At 38.2% G+C, this 20,477-nt stretch overlaps 1 protein-coding gene across 4 annotated transcripts in view; it reads right to left on the minus strand.

Moving 5' to 3' along the window:
• The window catches only part of Zcwpw2 (zinc finger CW-type and PWWP domain containing 2), a 129,825-nt gene that overhangs the window by 108,457 nt on the left and 891 nt on the right, over nucleotides 1-20,477 (minus strand). Inside the window, exon 1 of one of the 4 annotated variants that reach the window (XM_040740345.1) lies at nucleotides 1,368-1,853. The exons of the other annotated variants lie outside the window; for them this stretch is intronic. The gene's annotated coding sequence lies outside the window, so the exon portion shown is untranslated. Of the gene's footprint in view, nucleotides 1-1,367; nucleotides 1,854-20,477 lie in introns of those variants that run through there. 4 annotated transcript variants of the gene reach the window in all.

Below are 20,477 nucleotides of genomic sequence, written 5' to 3' on the forward strand. Positions count from 1 at the left end.
TTCTTCCCTTGTGCCAATAAAGGATTTTGGTTTGTTCCAATATCTGATACAACCATTCCTCCTTGCTTACTCTAACTTAAATCTCTTGGTATTTTAAATTTGATAAATTTTATCATGGCTGATATCGTTCATAATTTAATCTACAACATGATTTTTATTTTCAAAATAATTCCTTCCTTTTTCAACAATGACTTCACTTTGAAAACAAACTTTTATTCCATCAGTGCACATTACAGTCTATTTTCTTTGGTTTTTACTATTTCTAGCTGAGTTTTACAAGTCTCTTGAAATTTTCAAGCAATGTGCCTCCAAATATTGACGATGGTATGCATGTTTAATACTAAAAATGTATTTTAAAACTTTTATATTGGCTTCATGAAGAATGTAAATAATATAAATAGCGGACATGTTTTTATCTTGTTGTGGTATAAGATTTAGAAATACTGAGGCATAAATTTGACCACCAACACTAGAAGGTATTAATTTATTTCTACCAAGATTTTCTTCCAATTGTAAGCTCCAAATTTTATCAGCCATCCTTCATAAGCCCTCACAACAAGCTGTGAACAAGGGAACCAAAGGCTACAATGCTGTCTACTAGATGAGGTGCTGCAAACTCAGAAATCAAATATAAAGATACATAAAATTCTAGGTCTAAGGCTGGTCTCGGAGACATTATGGCTAACTGAACTGAGGGGAAAGCTTTGGTATATAATTCTAGAAGGAATAAGAATATTAAGTTAATTCAAGGGATTTCTATGTCTATTTCATGAGTCTGAATGTTTCATCTGTATATATGTCTGTGCACCATGTGCATGTCTGATGCCTCTCATAGGTCATAAGAAGGCACCAGATTGCCTGGAACTAGAGTTATAGATGATTGTAAGTCATCATGTGTGTGCTAGGAACAGAACCTATGTCCCTGCAAGAGCATTTGGGAAGACTGCTCAGTGGTTGAGCACTGATTGTTCTTGCAAAGGAACTGGGTTTGGGTCCCAGCACCCATGTTGTGGTTCACAACCATCTGTAACCTCAGTTCTAGAGGATCAAGACCCTTTTCTGGCCTCTGCAGGTACTTCAAAAGAGCCACATACATGGGTAGGTGTTGGTTTGTTTGTTAAGATTTATTATTTTTTATTTTATGTATGTCTGCACTTGATTATATGTGTGCCATGCTCATGCTTGTGCCCAAACAGTCCAGAAGATGTTGAATCCTCTGGAACTAAAGTTAAAAGCAGTTGTGAGCCACCAAATGAATGTATGGAACTGAACCCAGGTATTCTGCAAGAGAAGCAAATACTCTTAACTGCCATGCCATCTTTCCCAGCCCTGGATAAGGGATTTTCAGTATCACATGAGTAACTTACCAGTGGCTGCACCGCTGAAAATTTGATGTATTCATACTGTACTGTCCATCTTTTTTATTTAAGTTAGAAACAAGCTTGCTTCACATGTCAATCATATTGGCAATAACAAGAAAAATCCATCAAGCATTGGAAAATCTTGGTAGTTGATCTAAATGATTAAACAATGGTAAATAATTGCAATAATATATTGTTTTGTCCATGCTTGCAATATTCAAAAAAGTCAATGAAATGATTCCTAATGATATTCTGCTATACTCATAGATTGGTACCTAGTCCAATTGTCATCAGAGAGGCTTCATACAGAAACTTATGGGTGTAGATGCAGAGACCCACAGCCAAATATTAGCTAGAGCTTGGGGACTCCTGTAGAAAAATGGGAGGAAGGACTGTATGAGTCAGAGAGTTTCAGGACACCAAAAGAACATGGCCCCCAGAATCAACCAACTAGGGCTCATAGGGGCTCACAGAGACTGAAACAATTATCACAGATCCTGTATGGGTTCGAGCCAGATCCTCTGCATATATATATGTATGTATGTATGTATGTATGTATGTATGTATGTATGTTATGGTTGTGTAGCATGGTGTTTTTGTGGGGCTGTCTCTGAGTCTTTCTCCTGCTCTTGGCACCCTTTTCCTCCTACTGGGTTGCCTCATACAGCCTTGATCAGAGGGTTTGGGCCTATTCTTACTGTGAATTGTTATGCCATGTTTGGCTGATATCCCTGAGAGGTCCGTTCTTTCTGAAGGGCAACAGAGAAGCAGTAGATTTGGGGGAGAGGGGAGGTGGGGAATACTGGGAGGAGAGGAGTGGAAATAACATAACTAAAAGTGCTCAGACACATTCTCTTTCAGTCACCTTTGCCACATTGCAGTATCTGGAGCTGTATTTGACCAGTAAGTTTAACAGGATTAGAGATCAAATTAGATTAAACCATTCCCCACAAAGTAGTCCCTTAAAAATATTTACAAAGAGTAATATTGAACAAAATTAAATGATAGTAATAATGCAAGCAGAGTTGGGGGGCATGAAAGACAGCAGTCATTAGTATCGGTTGGCTGCCCTGGACCCTGCCCATCTTAACAAGCAGCCCATTCCAGAGCAGACAGCCCTCTATGTCTGCAGCAGGACTGGAGAGCTTGTGAAAATCCTCTACAATGCCTATTACAAAACAGAAGAGGATTAAAAGATTACTTTTAAATGGTAGATAAAGTTTCTAGATTTTCTTAGGAACTTCAGTCCCATAGTGGATAATACTAAGAAGATAAATTAACACTAAGAAAATGTCATTATTACTTGGTGGTAGTTTCAATTGCATCTAACTTAAACCTCTTGGTAATTTGTATTTGATACATTTTTATCCAGCCTAATAGAATTCATAATGCAGATTATAAAATCCTCAATTCTCTTCAAAATAGAGTCTTATTGCTTCTGTTTCCTCTTCTCGCACATTCTGCTTGCTTTCAAGCTTACGGGAACATCCAGAATGTATAATGATAGAAAAGATGACCAAGTCATCACAAGAATGCAGACACTTTAAATGCACCCCTACTCATACCTAGGTGACTCACATTTTAGAGGCCTTGACAAAGGCAAGGCTGTGCTAATCACCTTTGCTTTACTGAGCCTTTTTAAAGTTTCATTTCACAGTTTAGCATATTGAATCAGATAATTTTAAAAAACCATGCAGTTTAAAATGGAGCAAATACTGAGTGGCTACCAAAGTTCAGCCTCAAGCTCAGGATCCCGTGTAAGTTTATGATGGGTACATTCTCGCTCTCGGTCTTACTTGCAGCATCTCTCACTGACTGGGTGGCCCACAAGCCCCAGGGATCCTCCCCCGCTGGGATACAGGTGTAGCTTCCATGTCCAGCTCTTTATGTGGCTTCTGGGCAGCTGAGCTCATGTCCTCCTGCCTCCACAGCGGCCCTTTACCAATAGAGCTGTCTCGACAGCCCAAAAGTACTTCCACATACTAAGATGCTTTACAATTCCCTTACTATTGCTTTTCTTGGCCTTTCAGCTAAAATCAAGTGAAGAACTCCTTAGGCAACTCCCTTCATTTCTAGTTTGCTTATTACATATACAAAGTGAGATGTAAGACTGCAAGTCAAAGTCTGTTCAAAGGGACTTTTAAATAAGTCTTTAAAATTTTAGGAATTAATACAGTATATTAGAGTCCAATTCAGCAGTTTCCTTTTTGCTGAAGAAAACACAATGACACAAAACACGGTTAGTTTAGTGCTGTTTGCCATGGCCTAGCAGGTGCTCATAACTCCTCTAAGGATTTGCTCATGTGTTGAAACATGATGTACTGGGAGGTGGGGCCTTTGGGAGCTCGCCATGAATAAGGTACAGCCCGAATGATAAAATTAGTGGCCTTACAAATAGAAACAACAGAGAGCATGTAGTTTCTTTCCCATTGGCTTGCCATCATACAATAATACTAAGAAATGTCAACCATCTCAAAATGAGGAAATAAGCATTCATCACTAAATGAGAAAATGCCTTACAGCTGGATCTCATGGAGGCATTTCTTCAGCTGAGGTTCCTTACTCTCTGATGACTCTACCTTGCGTCAAGTTGACACACAAAGCCATCCAGTACTACTGACCCCTTGTAAACTTGACACACAAGCACATCACTATTAAGCCATAACCCTTCCTTTCTTATTAATCCCCAAGATCTCACATTAAAATCATAAATAAGTTTAAAATTTCTACAGCCTTTATAAATTCAAACACATGAAATTTTCGGTCTCTTTAAAATATCCAATTTTTAAAATTTTTTTCATTTATAACAAATATTATTAGTTAAAATGAGTTTATTAAAGGGACCACCAAGACCTGCAGAGTCGCTAACAACTTAATCCAGTATATTAGAGATATCAATAGCCTTCAAATGAAATTCATGATCCAACTAAGTATATGCATTCCATGTGCATTATTTTTAAATTGTTATACTGCAGCAGGTTTTGAAAAAATCAGAAAATACAGTATTCTTGAGTTGAAATATTATATAGTCCCATTGTTGAATAGAACAAGGATGTTTTAAGATGGAGAATCGCCAAGGAAATCCGATGAAGCATCAATTTTTATTACAATGTATATGTATTTTGTGACTGATGTATCCCAGATGGTGAAATTACAACATACCCAAGGAGTTCTGAAAAGCATCAGAATTTAATGAGACAGAATGAATAAATACATACAGAGTAGGAATGAAGATAAATGGCTGCTTATAATAGAAATAGTTTTTATTATTTGTGTGTAAATGAAGAAAATAATGATTGTTCTTTCAAACTGGAAAAGAAGAAGAAGAAAGGTGTCATTGTACTGTCCCAGCACTGTGGTTAGAGGAAGTGCACTGTTTTAGTTTGGGCTCTCACAGATGATTCATCTCTTCTAGACTGGAGACAAACAATAGTATCCCTACCACTTCTTCAGAGTTGGGCTCTGTCAGAATGTTTTGTCTTTAAATAGGGGCTCCCTATGTAAATCAGACTGTCATGGAATTCAAGAGGTTCAGAACTAGACATCTTAATGCTAAGATTACAGGCATGCCGCTCCCCAAAGCACACAGCTGTTTTGAATTTTCATCATTTGCAACTTCTGAAAAAAATCTTACTTATAATTGAGTCCATAATTCTGAACATATAATGTATCTTCAGTCATTCATCTTAAAATAAAATGTGCATATAGTGCCATTTAGAAAACATAAGCACCATTACAGGATTTCCGGTTGCCTATTTGTGCCCTGTCTACCTCCAAAGAGAACTTAATATATGATGAATAAGATACATTTAATGTTATGCATTAGATTTCATAATACATTAGAAACAACAGAAAAAGATCAGGACTTAGTGGAAAACGTCTAAAATATGCAAATTCATAAACAACAAAAATGTCTCCAGGTTGGCTAGGCCTTCAAGCACTGCACAGTACTAATAGAAGAGGTCTAGAACAACCAAGAATGTGAGACAGATTCAAGGTCTGCATCCCTCGTTAGGCCAGACATTAGGAAACAGGTTTGATGACTTTTGTCATGTGAAGCAGAGATGGCTGATGTTGGGGTATATGGTGAGATTAACCAAGGTCTTCTGAAAAGCCAACAGTTGCTGGAGCGCTTTTACACCCAGAAGCAACTACCTCACTTTATCTAGGACTTCACTACACAAAGAATTCATAAACAGGATGACAGTGACTCTTAAGTACACAGATAATAGTAATCAAAAACAACCAACAATGAAAGACAAGAAATACACAATAGAAGAGAGAACTCACACCCTGTAACGTGTAGTCTTCCTGCCAGCTGCCTGGTTCCTGAAGCTGTCTCAGCCCCCAAATAACACACGAAACACTATACTAATTATGAAGCTGTTGGCCGTTTGCTTGGTTTCTTATCGGCTAGCTCTAACTTAATTATTAACCCATAACTGCTAATCTGATTATTTCCACGTGGTCTTCTCTTACCAGAGAAAGGGTCCGGACATCTTACTCCTCTGGTGTCCTACATCGTGACTGACTGTGCCTCTGTTTCCCAGAATCCTCCTCCACTCCTAGTCCCACCTATCTTGCTTCCCTATTGGCCAACAGTGCTTTATTTAATCAACCAATAAGACAACATATACACAGAAGGATTTCCCCCATCATCTCCTCTTTTCTTTCTAAATAAAAAGGTTTTAACTTTAACATAGTCAAATTATATATAACAGAACAGTTATCAAGTAAGAACTATAGTTACAATTATTTAGTCCATTAACATTTAGTAAGATTGAAAGAAAGTATTTGATCATCTATACTTATCTGTGTGAGTCTAAAGTCTTATATGTAACTTATTTTTATCATAACTAAGGAAAACCATAATTATAACTAGTTGTCTTCAACTCCATCAAAGACCACAAAAGGATAATATACAAACTCTAGAATTGACAGAGACATCTTGCTACCGGGACAGTAACCCGGAAGTTCCTCTGTAACATTGGGGCATCCATCTTCAGCCCATAGGCCACAGTGTGTCTGGAAGACTTCTCAGCAAAGCAGGAAATTTTAAACTGTTCATCTGCATTGGCAGTTTGTCAGTCATTTTTCTGTGTCCTACAGAATGCTGGCAGACTCTTCCATGAAGCAGGAACCCTGTAGGACTGTCCAAGTTCAGCAGTCACTTTCCTGTGGGTCCTGCATGTCCAGTTTATACAGCAACAGTTAAACAGTCCAGGCAAGAGCAGTTTCTTGCCCAAATGGCTAATATTGCCATGTTGAAAGCAAACTCCATAACAAGTTTCTTCAATGCCCATCTTCCTCTCAGACATAATTGGTATGTCAAGAGCAGCTGTGTCTCACTATCATGAAAAACCTTAAACCATTTAAATACCACATTTTCTGTAGGTCTTTGAAAGGTTTGAAGAATATCTATCTTAAATACATCTCTGTATAACTAGAAAGCCTAACTTTTCTAACTATAAGTTCTGAATATTATAAGTAACTATAATCTGTATTTAATTATACATTACATTTTTAAATGAATTATACAAACACAATACATAAGAGGAGAAATAAATATATATCAAAAAATTGATTTTAAATTTGTATCAATAAATGAAAATCCATAACAATACAAAGTATTTATTTCTATATTATATTCCTTTTTTCACTTTAGAAAGAGATTGACTGTGATCACTACCATTTGTATGTAACCCCATTTAAATGAAAACAAAAGTTTATAAACAATATTTGGTAATTTGGGCATTGATCATTCCAAACTGCTTCCTGCTGGTTGGGGGTGCTGTCCATACCATGAGGATCATGACAAAACACAGAAACCTGGCTAAGTCCTTGTTTTTGTGGTCTATACAACTGAATTGTCCCAGATGTTTCAAATGTTGGATCACTGCTTCAGGAAGTCTTGCTTCATCAAATCATAGAAGTCTGTAAGGAATCCACAGCTCCTCATTTTCTGTGGAAACACAACTAAAATCTCTTTTCCAAAGTAATATATCCTTATACTTAAATTATGAAGGCAAGGAATTTTCAAAAGCTGTAAGTTGAATTAATTCAGCTGCATTTATAATCAAGCATATTACAGCAGTTGTTCCTTCCTTAGCAACTGAACAACTGAAAAACACAATAGCATACAGTATCCAGAATCTCTGTGTATTTTCCATCTTTACATGGCTTTTTTTAAATTACTCTATATCTTTTAATTTTACTTTATTGAGACAGGGTTTCTCTGTGTGCTTTGGCTGCCCTTGAACTCCCTCTGTATACCAGGCTGGCCTTGAAATCACAGAGATCTGTTTGCCTCTGCCTCCTGAGTGCTGGGATTAATGGCATGCACCACCACACCCAGCTACTCTCTGTTTTTTCACTGTCTTGTTTCTTTTTCTCTCCCAAGCCTACGCATATTTTTAAACACATTGTAAACCTTTTAGAGGTTTTACTTCATCTGAATCTGACTTTACTGTAAATCTTTATGTTTTTTCTGGCCAGGTGTCTTTTATCCGCTAAACAACATTGCTAAAGTTAAAGCGGAAACAGTTGCTGGCTTCCTAACATGGTGGGTGTAGCTGTGTTCACCGCCTTAGTCTATGCTGGCTTGGAGATGGGGTCACTGCCACTGCCAGCTGCTTGTGCACACCATTCAATTGTTGGCAGGGCCTCTTAAAAGAGCCTTGCAGTTTTGTTTTATTTTATTCCCCCCCCCACCCCCCACCCCCGCTTAAACCGAGTCAGGAAGACTCCCTTAAGGGAGCCACGAAAGTCTGCTTGTCTCTAGCAAAACAGAGCCCACCTGAGAAAAATGCTGCTACCAAGAAACTGTACTTCTTTCTCTCTGTTCTTTTGTTTCTAAAATCCCTTTTAAGCTCTTGTCATTCTACGTGGAAATTCATGATCTCATTCCTGATACTATATGTAGGAGTGGAAGAGGATTCTGGGAATCAGAGGCACAGTCAGTCACGATGTAGGACACCAGAGGAGTAAGATGTCCGGACCTTTTCTCAGGTAAGAGAAGACCATGTGGAAATACTCAGATTAGCAGTTATGGGCTAATAATTAAGTCAGAGCTAGCCTATAATAAACCAAGCAAACGGCCAACAGCTTCATAATTAGTTTAGTGTTTTGTGTGTTATTTGGGGGCTGAGACAGTTCGGGACCCAGGTGGCTGGCAGGAAGACTACACATTACAATACCCCCATAAAGCATGGTTTTAATAGAGAACACAATATGACAAAGAACATAATAGCGTGGAAAATTTAAATAAGTACATTAAAACTATAATCAATTCCAATGTTACTGAACAAGCAAAACAAACAAAAGCCTTACTAAGGAGCTTCAGATTTTAGTTATAGGACAGCAAAGAGAGGTAAGTGCACAAAGGCCTGGGACTTGCTCTATCCTCACGGCCAATATGGTGGAAGGAGAGAACTTACTTCTGCAAGCTGTCCTCTGCTACAAATATGCCATAACACACATGCACCCACACACATATATACACTACCATGCATACACACTACCTAGCAAAGTGAACGAATTCTCCCACAGCCTCTGAGATACAATACAAAAGCCCTTAAAGAATCAGTGTCTCATGAGAAGAGACACCAGGGGTCCATTCTGGCTCCTCTGACACACACCAAGGAAATGACAACTGAGAAATTATACATTGTACAGGTATACATGTACACACAAATAAATTAAATTTTAAATGTAATTTTTAAAATGCAGTTAAGAATTTTTCACAGGACATATACCAAACTTAAGAAATAGATTTATAAGAGAAATAGGCAAGCAAACAAAGAGACAATAAAGTTGATCAATGTATTAGCCTATGGTGGCCATCTTAACAATCTGTCATAGAACAGATTACTTAAATAAGAGACATTTCTTACTGTCAGTCATGTAGACAAGTCTAAGACATGAGTTCTAATTGGCTGGTTTTATGGGCTAGGAGACCAAGACTTGCTAATTTCTTAGTTGTCATTTCCTTGGTGTGTGTGTGTCAGAGGAGCCAGAATGGACCCCTGGTGTCTCTTCTCATGAGACACTGATTCTGTAAGGGCTTTTGTACTGTATCTCAGAGTCTGTGGGAGAATTCATTCACTTTGCTAGGTAGTGTGTAGGCATGGTAGTGTATTACCTGTTTTTTTTCCAAATGAAAGAAGCATACAATTTTAAATTTAGATAAATAACTATAAAATTAGAGATCACAAGTTGGGTGGGATGGCACATATCTGTAATTCCAGCACATAGGAGCCTGAGGAAAAGGGATTTGCTATGAATGTTTGAGGTCAGCCTAGACTACAGTGTCTCTGTCGTTAGGTAACATTTCACCCTTCTGGGGTCTTTGATGGAGTTGAAGACTAGACAGTCATAGTTAAAGTTTTCCCTAGTAATGATAAAAGGTAAATTAGGAATAAAACTTTAGAGTCACAAAGATAAACAATAGAGTATATCTCTAAATTTGCCAAATACAAATGAAATAGATATTGTAACTGTAATTCTTACTTAATAATTGTTTTGCTGTACATAATTTACTATGTTAAAGTTAAAACCTACTTTTTTAATTAGACAAAAAGGGGGAAATGTAGAATAATCCTTCACACTGTGAATATATGTCACTGTGATTGGATTAACAAAGAAGCCGACTGGCCAATATATGAACAGAATAGGGTCAGGGGGAAAGCCAAACAGAGAATGCCGGGGGAAAGGGAGAATCAGAGAAGTCTCAAGCAGACACAGAGAGAAGCAAGATGGGCAAAGCATAGGTAAGAAATATGAGTTAATTTAAATTTAGGAGTAAGCTAGTAATAAGCCTGAGCTTTTGGCTGGGCATTTATAATTAATATTAAGTATCTGTGTGATTACTTGGGAGTGGCTTGTGGGACAGAAACTTCTGCAGACAGGACATACTAAATTTCAGGAAAGCATGGGCTACATCATGAAATCCTGTCTCTTTAAAGTGAAAAAAATTATAAAAAATGGCTGCTTATTATTGGTATTATTCAACTTTAGACCCTAATTTAAAAAAAAAAAAGGAGCAACAAATCAAAAACTTAAGTAGTAGATAAAATACTTTTCCTATCTGCCAGTGGCCATGTCAGAGGAACAGCAGATGGCGACTGACTTCAGGGTATCAGCCCACCAGGAGGTGAATCCCTGAGTCTTAGTAGCCCACCTAGTTTAAATTCTTCTAATCTTAATGTTGGGAGGTGTGTTCACAGTTTTTGGAGTGCATCATAGCTGAAACAAACTTTGAAAATAACTTAAGTTTAGACTAGATGTTTTTGTTAAATATCTTTGAGGTGAAAATCCCAAGAAAACAATCTAAAATTTTAGAAAGGCACATAGTTGAGTGAAGGACTCTTTAAAGTCAGGGAAAAAATACAAAGCAGCCCAATTATTACTAGCTGATATACTTTCTTTGCTAGGAAGATGATGATTAATTCCTTGTACCATTTCTTCCCTCAATCCCGATATAAAAAATGGTGAGTTGGGTATGTACCCAAAAAATTTAAAGTAGAGCTGACTGATGCTTTTTCATATATAAAAGTTTATGTTTGCCAGGCGTTGGTGGCACACACCTTTAATCCCAGCACTCGGGAGGCAGAGGCAGGTGGATGTCTGTGAGTTCGAGGCCAGCCTGGTCTACAGAGCCGATTCCAGGACAGCCTCCAAAACAATACAGAGAAACCCTGTCTCGAAAAACCAAAAAAAAAAAAAAGTTTATGTTTGTGATTCCTGTTATATTACTTATAAGATTCCTTTCAAGATAAATAATAAAATTATTGGTCTTTTCTTTGTAACCACAAAATACAGCCTGCCAGTAAAAGAATATCTTGCTTGATTACACACTGTTAGTCTCTGACAGATTACTTGGGTATGAATGTACATGGGTTCTTGGGATAATTTGTTTTTCACCTATAATGCGGATAATGTTTAATGATGTAAGAGATATGGTAAACATGCTTGTTTTTACTTGTATTCATTATAATCATTCACTTGAAAAACAGAATATAACCGCACTGAAATTTTATATTGTCTGAAAGGTTTTGCTGGGGTGTATAAGCTGTGAGGGAAAGAAAAGCAATAGAGTTAAAATGAATAGGAAGGAAAACATCAAGAATAAAGATAGGAGAGAAGGAAAACATCAAGAGTAAGAGGAGGAAATCACCAAGAAAATAAAGAATAGCGATTACAGAAGAAGAATAAAGAAGGAAACCATCAAGAGAATGTGTGCATGTCTTTTTCCCTAACTCCCTCAGATAAAAAAGTGATAGTATGTGCCAACTCTGACTCCATGGATTCATTTTGAGTCCTGTGCTGCTGGAGGCTGGTCCCCCAGGAGTGAAATCTCTCATTAGAAATGTCTGAGTTGATTTTTTACCCCTACACCTCTGGAAACTCCGGAAAAGTAGAAACAATGGCTTTTCAGCTTTACCTTATATAGGAGACAGTTTCAGTGAGAACCCCAACATTTAGGATTCATTAATGATTGAACATCTGAATGTCCAAAAGCCTGACTAAGGAAGCAACGCCAGGCCTACACACTCATCATGACAACACACATCTTTGCTCCTAACAGATTTTTCTTTAAATATAAAGTAAGGGGAGAAAACAGTCTTTTAAAACAAGCCAAAGGTTCACTTTACTCGGCTACAGCAGTCACAAAGACCAACTGAATCCATAGCTAAACACAACTCTTGCAATTCACAGCAAAATCACCTGTCATAAGACCGCAAGCCATTATTTACACATATGGAAAGCCATTTAGACACACACCCCAGGAAAGGCTGTCCACTTTCTTTTCTGAATACTGTAACATTTGATAGTATGCATAGCTACTGCATAGTTAGCGCTGGGTTCTTGATACTCAAGTTCTGGCTTTTCTTGAAACTGCATATTAATTAAACAATATAGAATATTAACACATGGGGAGGTCACACACAATACCACACCTGTCAAGTGACTTGGTTGTACATTTAAGGATTAACTCTCTATATGGTGTTGGCCCTTGGTAGCCCAGTCTGCCCTGACTTGTATTTTGGTGGTTACAAGAGTTAGTGAGTTGAACTTCAGCAAACTTTACCTCAAAATTGCTGGTAGTTCCAGTGTAGGGTCTGTATGCTTGAGTTAGTATAAGATTTGTTCCTAGGAAATGTCTTAGAGTTTTCTGTTGCTGTGAACAGACACCATGACCACAGCAGCTCTTATTTTTAAAAATTATCACCAATTTTGGAGGTTCAGTCCATTATCATCATGGCGGGGGGCATGGTGGCATGTAGACAGATGTGGTGCTGGCTACATTTTGGTTTGCAGGCCACAGGAAATTGACTGGCTCACTGGGTGGTGACTTGAGCATGGGAAACCTCAAAGCCCTCCTGCTGTGGAATAACCCTTCTGTGCACTGTAAATATGTATTATTCTCATTGGTTAATAAACAGCAGACAGGCCAGGAGCCAGACAGGAAGTAACAGGCAGAATGACCCGACATAGAGAATGCTGGGAAGAAGAGGGGCAGAGTCTGAGCAAGCAGGACACGCTGGAGGACAGGTAACGCCTTGAATCATGTGGAAGGGTGTAGATTAATAGAAACGAGTTACTCTAAGTTGTGAGATCTAGCTAATAAGCCTCAGTATTTGGGACCCAGTGGTCAAGATAGGAAATATCTAATTACATACTCCCCCACAGTGACACACTTCCTACAACAAGGCCATATCCATTCAAAAAAGCCACATCTCCTAATAGTGCCACTCCCTATTTGATTGTGAGTTCCAATTTTATTCAAACTACCACAGGATAGAAAATAGGCAGTTTGGCTTGTTTGGTTAGAGTTACTCCAAGATATTTTTTTATTTGTGGCTATTATAAAGGGTATTGTTTCTCTCTTTCTCAGCCTGTTTATCATCTGTATATAGCAAGGCTACTGATTTTTTTTGAGTTAAGCTTGTATCTTGCTACATTACTGAAGATGTTTATCAGATGTAGTTTCCTGGTAGAATTTTTGAGGTCTCTTATGTATCCAATCATCAGCATATAGCAAAAGTTTGACTTTTTCATTTCCAATTTTTATCCTCCTGATCTCCTTTTGTTGTCTTATTGCTCTAGCTGGAATTTTGAGTACTATATTGAATAGATATGGAGAGAGTGGACAGCCTTGTCTTTTTCCTGATTTAAGCGGGATTGCTTTGAATTTCTCTCCATTTAGTTTGATGTTGGCTATTGGCTTGCTGTATACAGCTTTTATTATGTTTAGGTATGTTCCTGTTATCCCTTATCTCTCCAAGACCTTTACCATGAAGGGGTGTTAGAATTTTGTCAAAGGCTTCTCAGCATCTTATGAGATGATCATGGTTTTTTTTCCAGTTTGTTTATATGGTGGATTGACAGATTTTCGTATGTTGAACCATCCCTGCATCTCAGGGATGAAGCCTCCTTGGTCGTGGTAGATGATTTTTCTGGGAAAAGATCTTTACTAACCCGACGTCTGACAGAGGACTGATCTCCAAAATATACAAAGAACTCAAGAAAGTAGACATCAAAAGACCAAATAATCCAATAAAAAATGGGGTACAGATCTAAACAAATAACTCTCAACAGAGGAATTTCAAATGGCTGAAAGGCACTTAATGAACTGCTCAACATCCTTAGTTATCAGAGAAATGCAAATCAAAACAATTCTGAGACACCATGTTATACCTATCAGAATGGCCAAGATGAAAAACACTGATGACAGTTTATGCTGGAGGATGTGGAGTCAGGGAGTGAAAACTTGTACAAGTGCTTTGAAAATCAGTATGGCAGTTTCTCAGAAAATTGGGAATCAATCTACCTCAAGACCCAGCAATATCACTTTTGGGTATATACCCAAAGGATGTGCACTCAAACCACAAGGACATTTGTTCAGCTATGTTCATAGCAGCATTACTGTAATAGCCAGAATCTGGAATCAACCTAGATGCCCCTCAACAAAAATGGGTAGGGAAAATGTGGTACATTTACACAATGGAGTACTACTCAGCAGTAAAAAAAAAATCAACATCTTGGACATTGAAGGCAAACAGACAGAACTAGAAAAAGCCATCATTAGTAAGGTAATCCAGACCCAGAAAGGCAAATATAACATGTACTCACTCATAAGTGGATATTAGAACTTAAGCAAAGAAAAACCAGCTTAATAGCCACAACCCCAGAGAAAATAACAACATTATGATTGGTTTACATTAGTTTAAATTTTTAGCTCATTATATGTAGGGGCCCATAAAGATGGCTCTGCTTCATCTTGGTTCAAGGTCAGAGAGTTCAAAACTGTCCTCAGTAAGTCATAAGACGTAAAGGTCTAAGGCAGGGCTATGGTAGGATGTTTGATCTTATCCTTAGGTGTGTTATCTAAATAACAACAGATTTGGTATAAGGTGTGGTTACTCTTGACCCTCAAGGCCAGACAATGAAAAATTAAATACAAGGTGTGGTTCCTGACTCCTTGAAGAATTGAGGAAGAAAGTCTGTTCTATATATGTCATAACATGTTCCCTTTTTGGTTAAAGTATTTAAGAATGGTGAAGAATAAACTTGGGGCATTCAGTATTCACTGAATTGTCCTCCTGACTCTATTGTGTGCCTCTGTCTTTGTCTTAATGTCTTTACCTAGCCTTTCTCAATCCACACTCCCCCTCTCAGATATGAACCCAGGGCAAGTCGGCTGGTTCCAACTATAGACCCACAAACACAGTTTCCCACAATTATATCTAAGGTATGACTACTATCAAACAGAGAGGTTATATGTCAAATAAAGGTTTTTTAATTAAAAAAAAGAAAATAGGCAGCTTGAAAAAGGTTTCAACCACAGCTTCTCATTTTAGAGAACTACAATGGTCTGTCATTCAATGAGTACTCCTTCTGTTCCTGAATTTCATTTACTGCTATTCATTAGAAAAAGATTCTAAAAGGCTTAAGAGCATTCTATAGCTGTAGCCAGTATTTCTTTAACATATTCAATATCATATTCAGTATCTTAAATGGTATATGCATACACACACACACACCTTTTTTTTTAAATTAAGCTAGACTGTGAAAGGGGAATCGAAAACATTGTAGAACTTGTCTTTTTCAGAATAACAAGTCAAAAGCAGTGAAGCCACTATTATGGACTGAATTATACCCCCTATTTCCCATCCACAACCAACAAATTCATATGTTGAATCACTAGTTCACCAGTAACCCAGAACATTACTGTATTTGAAGACAGGGATTTTGAAGAGCTAATTAAATTTGGGTCACCCTGGTGACCTAAATCCAATTGACGTCATTATACCAGAGGAAATCAGAACACAGACATACACATAGAGGATGATGTGAAGAAACAGGATAAAGATGGTCATTCAAGTCAAGAAGGGCCCCAAAGACATCCCAACCTTGCTGACACCTTGATCTCAGACTTTCAGTTTGTCCAACTACTTTACATGTCAACTTGACTGCGGCATCAGGCTGCTAATACTTCATTATTACTAGTCCAGCTAGGTCACACCTAGGTATAGAGCTGAAGGAATCTAAGTCAGGATATAACAGAAATGCCTGCACACCCATGCTCACTACAGCACTATTCATAGTAGCCAACAGAGTCAGCCTAAGTGCTCACCAACAAATCTGTGGATAAAGACAATAAGCTATATGCACACAGTGCATTATTATTCTTCAAAGAAAGAATGAAATGATGTCATTTCCAGGAAAATGTTTGGACTGGAGTTGTCTTACAGAGCAAAAATAATATTCAGAAAGACAAATATCCTGTTTTCTCTTATTCGCAGAATCTATATTTTAGAAAAGAAAACGTGAAGGTAGAAAAGGACCTACTTATATATGATAAGGAACACAAAAGGAGGGTAGATGGGTCCAAGATTGTGAAGGAAGGGTCAATGTGCTCAAACCACACAGTTCATGTGTATGAATGTCATGTTGAAATCCATTGTTTTGTGCAAAGAAATTAATTTTTTAACTAGTTTGGTTAGTAAAAAAATAGAGAGAAAAAACAAGGAAGACATCCATATGCAAATGTGCACACACATACAAGTGCATGTACCCAGACATTCACATGCCTACACATGAGCATACATAAACACAGATACACATCCAAAACAGTCTATGAGAAAAACCCATTTTAGTGCTTGGCACACTGAAGATATCACAAATGTGAGGTTTCTTTTTTAGACTCCTTTTAAATGTAGTTAAGAAAATTGAAATATGTAAGAACAAATGCAGAATGAGAACACTTTAATTATCTTGTCTTTCATGATTTTTTTCTCAAATGATGAACTTAAATATTTAGTTTGCATCTAATCTTTAAAGTGCATTTATCCTTAATCTCCTCTATGATGCAAATTTAACATTCACTGTTCATTCATTTACCTAATTAACAAATTTGTGCCTATAAGTCAACTTTAGATTGCACTTAATGATTAAACAAAAGCTTATTAACAGCCTATTATCTGTGTGAGACTATCATTTAGAGGCTAGTTTATGCAGATACTGCTGGATAGCTTCTAGCATAGCTCTAAGATGCTTAATAATAATTTTTCATCTTGTTGAATAGTGAAGATCACTGGTGGATTTCATTTTGTTTGAGAAACCAAAGTAGCAAGGGAATAAAATTCATTGGCATGATTAAAGGCTGGATTTCCTGCAACAGTTATATTCTACTGCTTCAGAAACCTTCAAGGAGGGGCTGGAGAGATAGCTCAGTGGTTAAGGGCATGCACTGCTTTTAAAGAGGACTGGAATTCAGTTCCCAGCACCCACACTGGGCAGCTCACAACCACCTCTAACTCCAGATTCACATGATCAGAATCCCTCTTTTGGCCTCTGTAGGCACCCATACTTACATGCACATGTCCACATACACACACATTCATACCATTAAAATTAAATCTTTAAAATTTTTCCAAGGAAAAGTAAAAACTAATAAAACAAAGAAAATAATTATAGAAATTTCATAAACCATACTTAATGACAATTTAAATCTTAGCCACCATCTATGTACTGTAGACATATATGGGACAGCTGCCATTGAGGGACTGTTTTGAACTCACATAAATGAAAGCATGCAGTCTTTTGACTTCCAGTACCTGGCTTATTTTAAATGACCTAATGCTCTAGTTTTCACCCATGTTGTTGCAAATGACAGGGTTCCCTTTTGTAAAAATAGACAGTATGCCACTCTGAATTGACATTTCCATTGTCCAGCCTCTGCTGGCAGGCCTTTAGGTTGTTCCCACATCTTAGTTATCGGAACACCAATGCAATTAACATATCTCTTCCAGTTTCTACTTTCAGTCTTTTTTGACAAAAACACCCTGAGGCAGGATTACTTGATCATGTATTGGTTCTGTTTTTAGTTTTTTGTTTTGTGTTGTTTTGTTTTGAGCTTTGTGGTACATACAGCAAGGGTTGGCTGGAGCTCCCATGCAGCCCAGACTGACCTAGAAGCCTTGAGACACTAAGCTGATGCCAGCTTGATGGTGCTTAGAATCCCGCGGAGACGGGGCCAGGGGTTAGCTGAGGAGGGAAGACCAGCCATGTTTGGTGCCATAGGTGAGAGTCCTTGACCGCACTGGATTTCAGCTCTCCCTGCTTCCTGTTGTGATGAAACGTAGCAGCTGCCTCGAGCCCCCTGCCATGACTTTCTTGACATGACATCTCCAAACTGTGAACTAAAATCTAAAATAAGCTTTGTCAGGCATTTTGTCACAGCAATGTGCTGTGGAATAACCGTCTGTACACTATGTGGTGATGTGCTGTTTATGATTTATTAAAGCTTGACTGAGGATTCAAAAAGCAAAGTCAGCCACAGATCACAGAAGCCAGGCACATACCTTTAATCCCAGCAGTGAGAAGCTAGGAGGTAGTGGTACACACCTTTAATCCTAGGACTCAGGATTAAGAGATAGATGGATCTCTGTGAGTCCAAGGCCACCCAGATCTACACAAGAGTGAATCAGTCTAAAAGCAGCAGTTTGAGGCTTGGTGAGAGCTCGTGGAAACAGGACAGCCCATTCAGTCTGAGGTAGAGGTAAGAAGCTAGTAGCCAAAGCCGGGCGTTGGTGGCGCACGCCTTTAATCCCAGCACTCGGGAGGCAGAGGCAGGCAGATCTCTGTGAGTTCGAGGCCAGCCTGGTCTACAGAGCGAATTCCAGGACAGCCTCCAAAGCCACAGAGAAAACCTGTCTCAAAAAACCAAAAAAAAACAAAAAAAACAAAAAAAGAAGCTAGTGGCCAGCTGCTTTGCTTTTCTGATCTTCAGCTTGAAGTTTGAACCCTAATAGGGTTCAAAGGTCTCTAGGTCCTTTTATTTTTTCCTGCTATAACACTATGAAGATGTGTTGCTCTCATTGCTAATAAAAGCTGATTGACCAATGGTTAGACAGGATTTTGGGGTCAGAGAGAATGCTGGGGAGAAGAGGGACAAAGTCTTGGGAGTCAGGAGGAGACTCCATGAGATGCAGAGCAAGCAGATTGGGAAGTACGCAGATGAGGTAAATGAGCCCCAGGACAGCACATAGATTAATAGAAATGGGTTAATTTAAGTAAGAAAAGCTAGCTAAAAACAAGTCTAAGCTATCGGCCATTTATAATAATATTTCGTGTCTTTGTGCTTACTTGGGATTGGCTGGGCAGACAGAAAAGACAATGCAGACAGAGGCTGTTGCAACCGTGGTTCAAGAGGTCAGATTACATTTTCAGTTCGTAGCAGAACTTGGCGGTATTGTCCATGTGGTACTGGTTTGACAGGCATAAAAGATGCAAGGTTGAGGGGGGACATTTCAGAGAGCCACTGGCCACAGCGCGAAGCTGTGAGGAAGGTAAACCCTAAATTACAATGGAGACCCAAAGTTGTGTGATTGTCAGAAAGGTTAGGTTGTCTGCTGAGGAAAGCTACCGGTACAGAGCAGAGGTGGCCCAAGAGAAAATGGTGAAGGCAGCACACACCAGCATTCCTCCCTCTCTGCTTCCTGACTGTGGCCACAATGTGATCAGCCACCTGTCTCCATGCCTTCTCTACCATGACACACTCTACCTTAAACTGTGAGCTACAGGAAACTCTTCCTTCCTTAAACTGCTTTTGTCTAAAACATTTTTTTTTTTTGCTACAGCAATGAGAAAAGTAACTTACACAAGTTCTCTTATGTACCAAATTTTCTGTTTGGGGCAATATTTTTTAAACTGTTTTAATATTTAACATTTTTATTAAAGTCATTCCCTCCCTAAAGAACTTAGTCTGTACATACAACATGTAGAGAAAATGCTTTTAAAACCACACTGGTAACATGACATTAAAGATGGTATTAACATGAAGACTCAGCTATTGCAACTTAGAATTTTGACACCTTAACAGAAGTTCAGCTGACACTTACGAATCACATCTAACAAGGTCTACAAAGAATGCTGTATTCAAAATATAGAACAAATCACAGAAAAATATGATCCAGGGAGTGGAATGATGAAATTGCAGTATACAATTTGCATTTAGAAATCCACTTAAAATTTTATTTCTCTGAACATATGTTGTTACTAATTCATACTGGAGTATTCTTCACAGAAGCAGCACTTAAAAAATAAAAATTAAAAAGTTGGGGCTAGAGAGAAGGCCCAGTGATTAAGAGCACTGCCTGCTCTTCTCAAGGACCTAGGTTCAAATCTCAGCACCCACAGGGGCGCTCACAACGTCTGCAAACTCCTGATCCCGGTGATACGGCACTCTCTTCTGGCCTCCATGAACACTGCATGATCATACACATACAAACAGGCGAAGTACCACCCACACCCATTGAAAATCATGTTTTAAGAGTTCTTTCATTGCTCAAACAAGCTAACTAATAAAAATAGGACTTTTAATAATCCTAAAAGTAAATATTTGCTCCAAAGAGAGCCGAGCCACAGTCACAAGTCATGCCAGGTCCATATATTTTGTTTGTTCAAATCCAAATGTACTCCAGTGTAAAGGGTACCTACCCAGAGGAAACATTAGATACTGAAAGACCTTCCTGCAGAACACTGACAAAGCTTAAGGTTCCAGCTGACAAAATACCATTTAAGAATGTACCAAGAAGCACGAGCTTTCCT

This window comes from Mesocricetus auratus, unplaced genomic scaffold (assembly GCF_017639785.1).
Source record: "Mesocricetus auratus isolate SY011 unplaced genomic scaffold, BCM_Maur_2.0 Super-Scaffold_100691, whole genome shotgun sequence".
NCBI lineage: Eukaryota > Metazoa > Chordata > Mammalia > Rodentia > Cricetidae > Mesocricetus > Mesocricetus auratus.